Raw genomic sequence first — 13,954 nt, 5'->3', positions numbered from 1 at the left:
GAATACCTGTGATAATACAGCAACAAGCATATTTCATGCATCTTTTATCTACAGTATTAATGCTTATTTTTGTTCAGCTATTATTTTTAATAGTTCCTTTATTTTTGGATCATTCGTCATGTTGTACAGTTGAATCATGCTGGAATTTAATCATCAGTTTAGCCTATGATAGTTGATAGTTCTCGGTGTGTCTCTTGTTTTTGCTCTCAGAGGCATCTGTGGTTTCCTTTGTGAGTATACATATCTTGTGTATTTTTCTCTGATGCAAACATTCAGACATGTGTTTGTGTTTGTTTGTCAATTAGATGCTGGTAAATCCATCTTGTGTGACACTCTGAATGACCAGCACAATGTTTCAAAACTGATGTCAGGGCAGAGTAAGCATATATATGGTATTTAAAGAATTTCGTAATAATTAATTGATATTAACAAAAACATTGACTGATGAACTACACTCATTTATAATTATTTGCTTTTCTATCATAGTGAACAAGTCTTGTGTATCAGACTCTGAGAAAGAGATTTTAGGCAAGTAACACAGAGTTAAAGAATGTCTCTCTGAATTATTCTACTTTCTGTAAAACAGTTTTAGATTTGGCGGACACCTTTTTCAAAATGGTGTAGCTAGCACCATGCTCTGTCAGTTGAGCTTCAGAAACTCATCTAGTATTCTACGAGTGACCAACAATCATCCATGTGATTATCTAATCAGCCAATCGTGTGTCAGCAGTGCAGTGCATAAAATTATGCAGATACGGGTCAAGAGTTTCAGTTAATGTTCACATCAACCATCAGAATGGGGAAAAATGTGATCTCAGTGATTTGGAGTGTGGCATGATTGTTTGTGCCAGATGGGCTGGTTTGAGTATTTCTGTAACTGCTGATCTCCTGGGATTTTCACACACAACAGTTTCTAGAATTTACTCAGAATGGTGCCAAAAACAAAAAACATCCAGTGAGCGGCAGATCTGCAAATAGAAATGCCTTGTTGATTAAAGACATCAACAGAGAATGGGCAGACAGGTTAGAACTGACAAAGTATACGGTAACACAGATAACCACTCTGTACAATTGTGGTGAAAAGAATTGCATTTCAGAATGCTATTCAGAGATGCGGGTTGGGGCTGTTTTGGCGGCACGTGGGGGACCTACACAATATTTGGCAGGTGGTTTTAATGTTGTGGCTGATCAATGTATAGAATAATCTAGACATCAATTTTTGCTTATCAACTAGACACAGATAAGAGGACCTCTCTGTAAAATGTGAGGACTTCTTTCAGTAGTGCTGCCTCGGTGATCATGTGAATTGCATTCACATTTCTATGACCACTTCAACTTTATTTTTGTCTTGGGTTTCAACAGGGGTGCAGATAGATCTGTTTATAATGAGAGTTTGTCTGCTGCTGCTGTTGGGTTTTCCACACATCATGTCTGAAGTTGTAGACAATTTCAGTGGATGCACAGAGTTTTTTTTTTTTTTTTTTTTTTTTTTTAATGGACAGATTCCAGTGATTCTCGGCATTTTGAAGGATTCATGCCCACAGGACAATCATTACAAAATTATCTGCCAAAATTATCAAAGCATTTACAGATTCACGACACCCTACGACACAACAAACAGGATCCCTGTTTTCTCAGCTCACAAATACACTGTGCAAGAATCGTTCACAAGAGCAGACTTTCCACAGATGGTTGAGCCTCAGGTAGTGTTGTGTAAATGTTTCTAGAGAAGTTTTCTTCTTTGATGTGTGCTTTAGAAAGATGCTGGTGTTGACTAGTTTCAAAAATGTCATGTGCTGATTTTACTTCTTTACACATTATTTAGGGCCCAAGCACTGAAAGTGCAGGCTCTTTAAAATTTCATGAAATTTTAAGCATGCCAAGTTCCTCAAAAACACAAAAAAAGGAATAATGACAATTAATGCGTTGCCATGGTAACAGTATATAAGATATCAAATATCTCTTGACAATTTTACATCAGCAGTGTCTTGACATTATTTTAAAGAATTTTGAAGCAATTCATGTAAACATAAGAGGGCTATTTTAAAGTCTGTTAAAAGTGCCATACTTCCTACTGCCAGTTGGTGGTGCTATGACCGTGACCCATAATAGCCGCATCCATGTGATCAGCCCCCATTACCAAACATACAGCAGAATTTTCATCAAAATCACACAATGCACACAGAAGATATAAGGCACTTCCTCTTTCCCATTTTTCACCAAAATGTATTGCTTCACCACGGTGACACCGTTCAAAATATAAAAAATTGTGCAACATTATGCCAACACATTGTGGGATTTTGGGAAAACAGCGCAGATGCACAGAAAAAAAAAATAAAAAAAACAACAGTTTCTCAGGTCCCAATCGGGTTACAGATCTCTATGGCATGTGTTGAATAACCGAATAGCGATTTTTATATTCGAATAACAGAGGTGGGTAGAGTAACCAAAAACTGTACTCAAGTAAAAGTACTTGAAAAAATAATTACTCTAATAATTACTTATTAATTACTTGAGTAAGAGTAAATAAGTATTCAGTTAAAAGAATACTCAAGTAGTGAGTATCTAGGTACTTTCATATGTAACATAATGGACGATTACTCCCCAATATTCCATTTTATAATACACATTTAACATGTACGTATTACAGAATAATACAAATAATAATAATAATTTAATTAGTATAATTTTTGTTGTAGATTCTTTCATCATTCACCCTCATGTTGTTCCAAACCTGTATGACTTTCTTTCTTCAATGCAACACAGTTAAAGTGATGTCAGACAGAATGTTATCTTCAGTCACCATTTTCTTTTACAGCACGTTTTTTACCTCCATATTTTAAAAGGGAATTGTGACTGAGACTGTCACTCTCTAGCATTCTGTCTAAAATCTTTTTGGGTTCCATAAAATATAGAAAGTCACACAGGTTTGGAACAACATTAAGGAGGGGAAATGATGAAAGAAAATGTATTTATGATAGAACTATCACTTTAAGGATGCTTGTCAGATTTAGAAACCAGTTTTTTAGTAATTATTATGGTGAAAAGAACATGAACAATCTTCCACAGGCCCAATTCTATATAATGCTGAATAAAACGAAGCGAGAGCATCCTTTATTAATGCCTACCTCTAATGCCTAGTTACAGTATTTTCAGTGTAGAAAGAATTTAAATCATTAGTTCTGTACAGTAAGTGTAAACTGCATATTATCTCTTTATTTTGAAAGCGCGTTAGGCTTTTTTAAGTACAGAGCTAGTTCTCTGTTGTCCATGAGAAAAACACGCAGCAGCTGTCAAACGCATATTTGCTGTGCAGTGTGCATGCACAGAGATGCGCTCCAGTAGTCACTAGTGATGGGAAGATCGGATCATTTTACTGACTTGAATCTTTGAGTCTCGTTCTGCAAAATGAACAATCTTTATTCAAGTCATTTCGTTCATTTGAGCAGAATTAAATTAAAATGTTAAATAGCCAAATCCCAACACGTCTACTTAAGCAAACTTTGATCATAGTCCCAATAAAGAAAAATTGATAATGCAGCCAAGGGCAAATTATGAGAAAAAGAATTGATTAGTTCACCTCTGGAATCTTCTTGTCCGAGTCGTTCGTTCTTTTGTCACGTGACAGCCATATGTGCATAGCGTATACGGCTATCATGTGACAAAAGTACGAACAACTTGGACCAGAAGACTCGAGAGGTGAACTAATCATTTCTGTTTCCTGTGTGAGCAATGCATAGCGTATACGGCTGTCATGTGACAAAAGAACAAACGACTGGGACCAGAAGACTTGAGAGGTGAACTAAATCATTTCTGTTTCCCGTGTGAGTAATGCATAGCGTATATGGCTGTCATGTGACAAAAGAACGAACGACTCAGACCAAAAGACTCGAGAGGTGAACTAATCATTTCTGTTTCCTGTGTGAGCAATGCATAGCATATACGGCTGTCACGTGACAAAAGAACGAACGACTCGGACCAAAAGAGTTGAAAGGTGAACAAATCATTTCTGTTTCCTGTGTGAGCAATGCATAGTGTATACGGCTGTCATGTGACAAAAGAACAAACGACTCGGACCAGAAGACTCGAGAGGTGAACTAAATCATTTCTGTTTCCTGTGTGAGCAATGCATAGCATATACGGCTGTCACATGACAAAAGAGCGAACGACTCGGACCAAAAGATTTGAAATGTGAACTAATCATTTCTGTTTCCTGTGTGAGCAATGCATAACGTATATGGCTGTCACGTGACAAAAGAACGAACGACTCGGACCAGAAGACTCGAGAGGTGAACTAATCACTTCTGTTTCCTGTGTGAGCAATGTATAGCATATATGGCTGTTATGTGACAAAAGAACGAAAGGCTCGGACCAAAAGAGTTGAAAGGTGAATTAATCATTTCAGTTTCCTGTGTGAGCAATGCATAGCGTATACGGCTGTCATGTGACAGAAGAACAAACGACTGGGACCAGAAGACTCGAGAGGTGAACTAATCATTTCTGTTTCCTGTGTGAGCAATGCATAATGTATATGGCTGTCACGTGACAAAAGAACGAATGACTCGGACCAGAAGACTCGAGAGGTGAACTAATCATTTTTGTTTCCTGTGTGAGCAATGCATAGCGTATAAGGGTGTCATGTGAAAGAACGACTCGGACCAAAAGAGTTGAAAGGTGAACTAACTAAAATTATTTTTATGATCTCTCTTAGTTTTTAGACAAAAAAGACAATAAAGATATTGCAGATTCTGCAAGGGGTATTTAAATTTATGAGCAGAACTGTATATCTGCTACCATTTGCTGATTTTACTCTTGCACATACTTATTCAATTTAAAGTTCTTCTCGGATAGCTGTATTGACTATCCATCTAAGCTAAGATAATTTTGTAAAAATCCAAATAACTACAGATCTTTACTGTAATGGGTTTAAACAATGTTTTCCATGCTTGTTCAATGAACCATAAACAATTAATGATCATGCACCTGTGGAACAGTCGTTAAGACACTAACAGCTTACAGACGGTAGGCAATTAAGGTCACTGTTATAAAAACTTGGGACACTAAAGAGACCTTTCTTCTGACTCTGAAAAACACCAAAAGAAAGATGCCCAGGGTCCCTGCTCATATGCGAGAACGTGCCTTAGGCATGCTGCATGGAGGCATGAGGACTGCAGATGTGGCCAGGGCAATAAATTGCATTGTCTGTACTGTGAGACACCTAAGAACGCGCTACAGGGAGACAGGAAGGACAGCTGATCATCCTCGCAGTGGCAGAACACATGTAACAACACCTGCACAGGATTGGTACATCTGAATCTCACACCTGCGGGACAGGTACAGGATGGCAACAACAACTGCCCGAGTTACACCAGGGACGCACAGTTGCTCCATCAGTGCTCCAACTGTCCGCAATAGGCTGAGAGAGGCTGGACTGAGAGCTTGTAGGCCTGTTGTAAGGCAGGTCCTTACCAGATATCACCAGCAACAATGTCGCCAATGGGCACAAACCCACCTTCGCTGGACCAGACAGGACTGGCAAAAAGTGCTCTTCACTGACGAGTCGCGGTTTTGTCTCACCAGGGGTGATGGTCAGACTCGTGTTTATTGTCAAAGGAATGAGCTTTACAACGAGGCCTGTACTCTGGAGTGGGATTGATTTGGAGGTGGAGGGTCCGTCATGGTCTGGGGCGGTGTGTCACAGCATCATCGGACTGAGCTTGTTGTCAATGCAGGCAATCTCAACGCTGTGCGATACAGGGAAGACAACCTCCTCCCTCATGTGGTACCCTTCCTGCAGGCTCATCCTGACATGACCCTCCAGCATGACAATGCCACCAGCCATACTGCTTGTTCATACTGCCATGGCCAGCGAAGAGCTCGGATCTCAATCCCATTGAGCACGTCTGGGATCTGTTGGATCAGAGGGTGAGGGCTAGGGCCATTCCCCCCAGCAATGTCCGGGAACTTGCAAGTGCCTTGGTGGAAAAGTGGGGTAACATCTCACAGCAAGAACTGGCAAATCTGGTGCAGTCCATGAGGAGGAGATGCACTGCAGTACTTAATGTAGCTGGTGGCCACACCAGATACTGACTGTTACTTTTGATTTTGACCCCCCCTTTGTTCAGGGACACATTATTCCATTTCTGTTAGTCACATGTCTGTGAAACTTGTTCAGTTTATGTCTTAGTTGTTGAATCTTTTTATGTTCATACAAATATTTACACATGTTAATTTTGCTGAAAATAAAAGCAGTTGAAAGTGAGAGGACATTTCTTTTTTGCTGAGTTTACTTCTCACTGTTTATTATTTGCTCTGTAGCTTGGCGACCAGCAGGCTAAAGATAAAGACTGCTACAACATTATAGGCATGAGTCGTGTTCATTTATTTCCATGCTACATAGCCATTGATTTAGACACTTCCAAATTTACATTCACACTGACTAATGCTGTGCTGCAAGACTTCAACTTTTATGGCAGCAGTTGGATTACAATGGAATATACAATTAAAGCAACAATACAGGAACACTGCTGTGACATAAATGAAAAGTCTTGTCCTACGTGCTGACAGGAGCTGTGGCTGGCAACAATAAACTGAATAACCAAGTGAACATTCTTTCACACATGTGGATGGCATTTTGCTACTATAAAAGTAAGGAAAATTCATGGGTCTCCCAAGCACACTGGGCCTGAAACGAAAAAGAAACCACCCTGAAATAGAAACTGAAGAAAGAAGAAGTACAGATGTTCACCACTGATTGTCAAATATCTAAAAGTGACTGGAGGTCAGCTTCCAGACACAGAACAATGTGTAGACAAAAATGATACAGGAACATGAAATGCAGTTAAAACATTTTTTCACTTCCAGTAAAAAATAAAATTTAATTTATGTTTCAACCACAAATGTCTCTAGAGAGCCCAATGTTCTGTAGTGCAGCTTTAACTATTAGGTCATCAAGATATCCATTCCATTATATTTTATCAATCTTAAATATGAAGAATAGAAGAAGCATAGTGGTCACCAGTCCGGTTCGGGAAGTAAAAATCCCATTCAATTTTTCCATAGACGAATTGATTTTCAACGATAACTTATAAACATCTTCAAGACAGACCTATCTTGAGCGCCGAGGTTGTTTATCGATGGTATATGCTTCCTTTGAAGCCATTCGTCTGTGTTTTTTGAACTTCATTGTTTAAATAGCATGTTTGATAATGGAATTCCTGGTAAACAACTACCTTACCCATGGTCCAGCAGAGAACGATTCACCAATCAGAGGACCATGGCCAACGAAGCCCGTGAAATTTGCTTCAGAGTGACTGCCCACTCCCATGACGCACTGTGAGTGGCGTAATCAAATCTGTCTCCCTTTAACCTTAAACTACCTATCACATTGTACATATAATATTTAGCAATAAACGTGAAATATATAGTTTCTATACTTACAATCAACAATCTAAAATCAATAGTTTGAAATTTTTTTTTATTCAATTACATAATTCTCAATGCTTTTATAGTATTGTAGTTTGTACCCTCGTGAAAGACGATAAGTACACAGCCTTGAACCTTTGTCTTTTTGTCTGATTTTCAAATACGAATAAAAAAGTTTGTGATGTTGTGATTCACCTCGGAGCTGGTTGGTTTGGTTCATGGCTTAGAACGCTTTTATAGAGGATTTTATGAGAAGCCTATGAAATAATTAATGGGAAAAATACTTCCGGAACCCAGGTGTGAATAAGTGGGCAGGACTCTATTGAAAAATGATATCTTTAAGAAAGCTACTACTATACAACACTATTAAGCCATTACTTCATCATTACTTAGAATAAAACCTAAATAAAACAGGCACAGAGTAAAATGATGCTGCAAAGACTATAAGGCATTTACTTAAGCAGACAGGATTGACCAGTGCCATGTCTTTAGGTACAGTTCAGTGTTTAAAGGGAAATGATGCTGGTCCAGTGCATGGTCTCATTATCACAGGATCTCACAGAAGCACACTTCAAAAATCACACTAATCAGATATAACAGGGAAAATCCCAGATATTTTCATTTAGATTCTTATTACCTCCAGTCTATAGGTGGCATAACTACTCTGTCACAAAAAATCAATTAAAAGAAGAAGGTCTAAAATATATGGAGAGCTATCCGTCAGCATTCCCATTCATCTCAAAGGCTGGCTACTTTTTAATGGTCATTAATAGAGAAACATGCTTTTTGGCAGCATAGTGGTGTAGAGGATCCTTTTTCTAGGCAGTGATGACATGTTCAGACTTATCTAGCCGCGTACATGTTGCAGGCTTGTTGTGAAGTTTTTTAAGGTGTGAAAGAATACAAACACAAACTCTGATATTTGTTTTTTTTTTTTTTTTTTTTCAAAGTCTGTGGGTTCACAGGATCAGATGTGTGAATAGGCATTAACAATCATCTTCTCTGCAGCTAGACTAGTTAGGTGTTGTTGTTAGAGTTGTTAGATCTTTCTGTGTATCTCAAGTTTGTTCAAATATTACATTTCTTCAACTTGAGCTTTTAGTGAAGATGCAGCTCTTTATCTCTGTGCTGTTGGTGTTGGGCTTTTAATTCAGCTTATCTGAAGTTGTAGAATTCAGTAAATGTAGCGAGTTTTTCTATACAGGAAAGCCTCCGGTGATTACTGCCATCCTGATGAATTCACGCTCCCAGGATATTCGTTACAAAACGATCTGTCAAAAATATAACAACAGGTACAGATTTGCGACACTCTACGACACAGCAAACAGGATCCCTGTTTTCTCAGCTTACAAATACACAAAGAAAGAAGAATTCAAAAGACCAATGAATAAATGGATGGTTGAGCCTCAGGTAATGTTTCTTGTAGTTGGTTTCAATTTTTATTATTATTATTATAATTTCTATGGGATTTAGAGAACATGTTTATGTTTAATTTTTTGGTGCCAGAGCTTTCTACTGTATATCTGCTGTATATTTTGGCAGAACATAAAGAAAGATATTTTTAGTTTTTTGTAGAGTTGACAGTTGCCTTTTACTGCAGAGAAATGATCACATTCACACACTCACAAGGCTTTAAATTTCCAGAGAGGAAAAAAACAAACAGTTAAAGCAATGTTACAGTAGATCTTATGACTTACTGTATGTATTATATTCCACATCGTCAAAAAAAAAAACAAAAAAAAAAAAACATACACTTTGTGTTTAGTGAGGTTTTCCTGCAAGATGGCAGACTGAGCAGAACCCTTTTTGTTTCTCTTCACACAATTCCAAGTCAAGTCATTTTTATTTGTATAGCACCTTTCACAACACACATCGTTTCAAAGCAGCTTTACAGAAAATCATAAATTAACAGAAAATGAAACTGTAATATCTAATGTCTTAGACTCATCATTGTGTAGTTTGATTAAATACAATTGTGAATTGTGTATAAAAATAAGTAATTAAATAATAACTGTATTTAGAAACCCAGTAAGCAAGCCAAAGACGACTGTGGCAAGGAACACAAACCTCCTTAAGATGTTGGTTAATGGAGAAAAATAACCTTGGGAGAAACCAGACTCACTGTGGGACCAGTTCTCTTCTGGCTAACATCGTGAATATAATGCCAATATTACTTAATTATGTATAGTCAGGGTTGGGGAGTAACGGAATACATGTAACGGGATTATGTATTTAAAATACAAAATATAAGTAACTGTATTCCACTACAGTTACAATTTAAATCATTGGTAATTAGAATACAGTTACATTCGAGTTGAAATGTATGTCATTATGTTTTGATGCCTTGTTTGTTGAATTATTTGAATTTTTGCAATAAAAAAGCTTTGAGTTTAATTAAATAAATAAATAGCATACAGGTTTTGAATGACATGAGGGTGAGCATTTTGGGATGAACTGTCCCATTACTTTATTAGGATTATTCTCTTAGTGTATTAATTATGGTTTTTCTTTTAAATATCTGTAGCTCGAACCTTCTGATGGTAATGATGAGATGAGTGTCCCATATGTAAATCAGGCAATCACTGAAGACTACGTTAACAATTATAATTTTAATCGTGGTCACTTGTTTCCCTGCTGTCATGCAATGGATGAAGTCACTGCTGAATCTACATTCACGCTGACCAACATTGTACCACAGAAGAAAAGCTTTAATAGCGGCAGTTGGAATCGCATGGAAAGAAAGACTAGAGATGTCATGGATGAATACTGCCGTGACAGAAAGGACAGTAATAGAGTCTTAGCTCATGTCCTGACAGGAGCTGTACCTGGCAACAAAAAACTGAATGAGAGAGTGAATGTTCCCTCACATATGTGGATGGCATTTTGCTGCTATAACAGTATAAAAGGTTCATTGGTTTCCCAGGCTTTTTGGGCCCAAAATAAAGAAGAAAACATTGATGATGGCATAACTATCGGTGAAAAGAGCCTGCAGGAATTGCAGCAATTTCTCAGAACACAATGGAAGAAAAACGTATTGCTGTTTGACAAGAATTGTTCTGTTTGAAACATTAGAGATCTGTCACAAAATGATTTTGCATGCTAAGGATGCAAAGATGTATCGGCTGCCCATATTTATCAGTCAGTTACTGACTAAATTAAAACCATCGGCAAATCGGTTATAAGCATAAAAACGCTAATATATATTTTTTTCTATTTATAATTAATGAGTAATAAACTCTGAATTCAAGTGCACAATCCAGAAATAATAATAATAAATTTTTTGTCTTTCTCGTACTCACATTAATGCAGAAAAACCAAGCAATAAACAGACTTGCCCAACATATGCATAGTATGAATTTGTAATGTTCTATCCAATACAGCACATATAAAACGTGAGCTCTGTTGTATTGTATACTGTACTGCATATTGTTGAATTGCATATTTTAACTGTAAAGCGCTTTTTACAACACACATAGCTCCAAAACAGCTTCACAGAAAATTATTCTGTAATGTCTGTAATATCTTTAAGTCCTCAATGAGCAGTTTCATTGAAAGACGTGATTCAAAAGCATGCCTTTGAAATGTATTGTCTTTAGGTTCCCAGTGAGCAAGTCAAAGGTGACTGTGGCAAGGAGCACAACAAACCAGAAGTACAAAAATGTTTTAGAAGTACAATAAACTATTGTTATTATTATTATTATTATTATTATTATTATTATTTCGTTTCAATCATCATGTTATCATATTTAGGTATCGGCTGTAAAAATCCTGATTGGAGTATCCCTACAATCTGGTGTCCACAGCATGTTATGAGTGTGACTGTCTTTTCTCTAATAAAGCTTGTGCAAATATTGGCATTTCATTTTAAATGTGTGTGTGCGTGCATGTTTACACAAAAACATTCCTTTTATTTATATCAGTTAAAAGCTTGCCATTATTTTCTAATAGTTGCTTTTCCCAGACAATAACAGATGTTCCTGAAAACACTTTTACCACTTTAGGTGTTTATATACAGTATGTATATTTATAAATACAAGACTCAGTACAATTATTTCCTCATTTCTTGTTTACTACAGAGTTGCTTTTTCCCCCATGCTGATCCAGGCTGATTTATGCTGATTAGATGCTGGTCTAGCTGACAGATCAGCACAGGCACACTGAACACCAGCAAAATTTTGCAGGCAAATAGTGAAGTTGGTCAATCAGCATGTTTTTTTTCTGCTGATGTTGGTTGATCAATGAAGTCTTGATGGTTGAGCTAGTCATGAGGCTTTTTCAGAACATGAGCATCCCATACAGAGCCATATTCACAGAAAAAGAAAAAAAAAAGTACTGTTTAAGGTAGAAGGCAATCACTGGGGCCCTTGTTTTGGGTACATATTGTACACTTAAGGAGGCAAATGTAAATTTAAAAGGTACACAATAGGTTCTAAGGGTAAAATTATGTACTCAAAACAAGTTACATTTAAACTAAGGATCAGAAAAGGTCCCCTTGAAGGTTCCACACAAGTTACAGCCTATTCACAGTACCTTTTTTTTTTTTTTTTTCTGAGAGTGCAGCATCCAAATCACAACATTTGCAGGTGACCAGCTATGCATTGGTTTACCCCTGGCATGGAATGTCAGAGCATGTTTTAATTATGTTCTTGGCATATGCTTTATTAGAAAAACATGTTACCTGAAATGACCCAATCATTTCAGATTTCATGTAAACGTGTTTCCCTATCTGTCACTCACTCGAAGTTGTGTCGATGTAGTGACACTAGGGGTCACTCCTGGGAGCCCAAAACACCTCTGGTCTTTGATAAAAGGCCAATGAAAATTGGCGAGTGGTATTTGCATGCCACTCCCCCGGACATACGGGTATAAAAGGAGCTGGTATGCAACCACTCATTCAGATTTTCTCTTCGGAACCGAACGGTCATGCTCATTGAGCCGAATTCTCACGACTGTTTATTCACCTCTGCTGGATCTGATGGCGCATTTCAGCGGCTTCTCCCTCCTCTGCACTGGTGCACAGCAGAGAATTTCCCTGGGCGCTTCGGCAGAAAAAAGAGAGTATATTTTTCTGAAAGAGTATATTACCTGGCGGCCCAGTCAGATAATCCCCCTTGTTTTTTAGGGAGTGGAAAAAAAGAAGAGGAAAAGAGGCCACGACTGGGTTAGCCTGTCTCTATCTTTTGGGTAGTCCACTTGTCCCCAAAGGGCCGTTCGACACTCATAACTATGTTGGGGGAGGTTACGTGTCGGCCTGGTGCGCTGGCTGTGAGGCACACAGTCGTCTGCCGGTCACACACCGCCAGTTCAAGTAACACAGTTCAGCCAGTTGCGGCGTTTTGTATAGGGACCCCTAGTGTCACTATATCGACACAACGTCGAGTGAGTGACAGATAGGGAACGTCCTGGTTACTTGCGTAACCTCCGTTCCCTGATGGAGGGAACGAGATATTGTGTCCCTCCTGCCACAATGCTGAACTACCCGCTGAAATGGCCGGACCTTGTCTCGGCTCCTCAGCATATAACCTGAATGAGTGGTTGCATACCAGCTCCTTTTATATCCGTATGTCCGGGGGAGTGGCATGCAAATACCACTCGCCAATTTTCATTGGGCTCCCAAAAGTGACCCCTAGTGTCACTACATCGACACAACCTCTTGTTCCCTCCATCAGGGAACAGAGGTTATGCAAGTAACCAGGACATTTTCTTGCATTTTTTATGTTTTCATTTTTTTAATAAGCTGATTTTTAGTCATTATTAGCATATTTGTGTGCATGCAAACCAGTGTCAGAAATCTACTTTTACATCAAGGGCCAATATTTTCCCCCGGATTTGGTTTTCAGGGGAATTTTTACCTTTATGAGGACACTGTGTAAATGTATCAATTCATTAGATTGAGAAATCATTACCTCTTACCCTAAGAATTAAATCAATAACAAGTCATATTTTATACCATTACAACTAGAAGTACAACTGAAAACTAAGAACTACTGTATAGATTTAACAAATAAAAAATAAAAACAGAAGAATTCATTACAAGGGCCTTTTTCAATATCAGGGGTAAAATTTGGTTGCATTTTTGCACCGAGCCCCGCTTAATTTCTGACCCAAAACTAATAAATAAAAAAATAAAAAATAAAAAAGTCAAGCACTCTGCTTAGGTCTCAAGCACCTAAAAGAGCACTAGAATGCACAAACGCTACGAGCAATGTGCTGATATTTCCATTTTGAAGGTTGCTAGTGTTGAATAGTGCTGATAAGTGTAGTACGAATGTGCTATTATGGTGCAGGCTTGTAGTGGGGTAAAAGAGGTGTGAAAGAAAACTTAACACTAAAACCATGTGTGATATCTTGAATTTCTCAGAAAGTCTCTCAGTGTTATCACTGTCACTGCTGCTAAACTATTTAAGTGTGTAGGGGAATTTAAGTCTAAGCAGAGAGGCTTTATGCATTGTGAGAACTGTTTGTGGAATACATTTTGTTAAGAAGTACATATTTTGGGGTTTGCGATTGAGTTCAGGGTGAAGATGCG

Source organism: Myxocyprinus asiaticus, chromosome 30 (genome assembly GCF_019703515.2).
Source record: "Myxocyprinus asiaticus isolate MX2 ecotype Aquarium Trade chromosome 30, UBuf_Myxa_2, whole genome shotgun sequence".
Classification (NCBI taxonomy): domain Eukaryota; kingdom Metazoa; phylum Chordata; class Actinopteri; order Cypriniformes; family Catostomidae; genus Myxocyprinus; species Myxocyprinus asiaticus.
Note: the sequence above shows the minus strand (reverse complement) of the source record.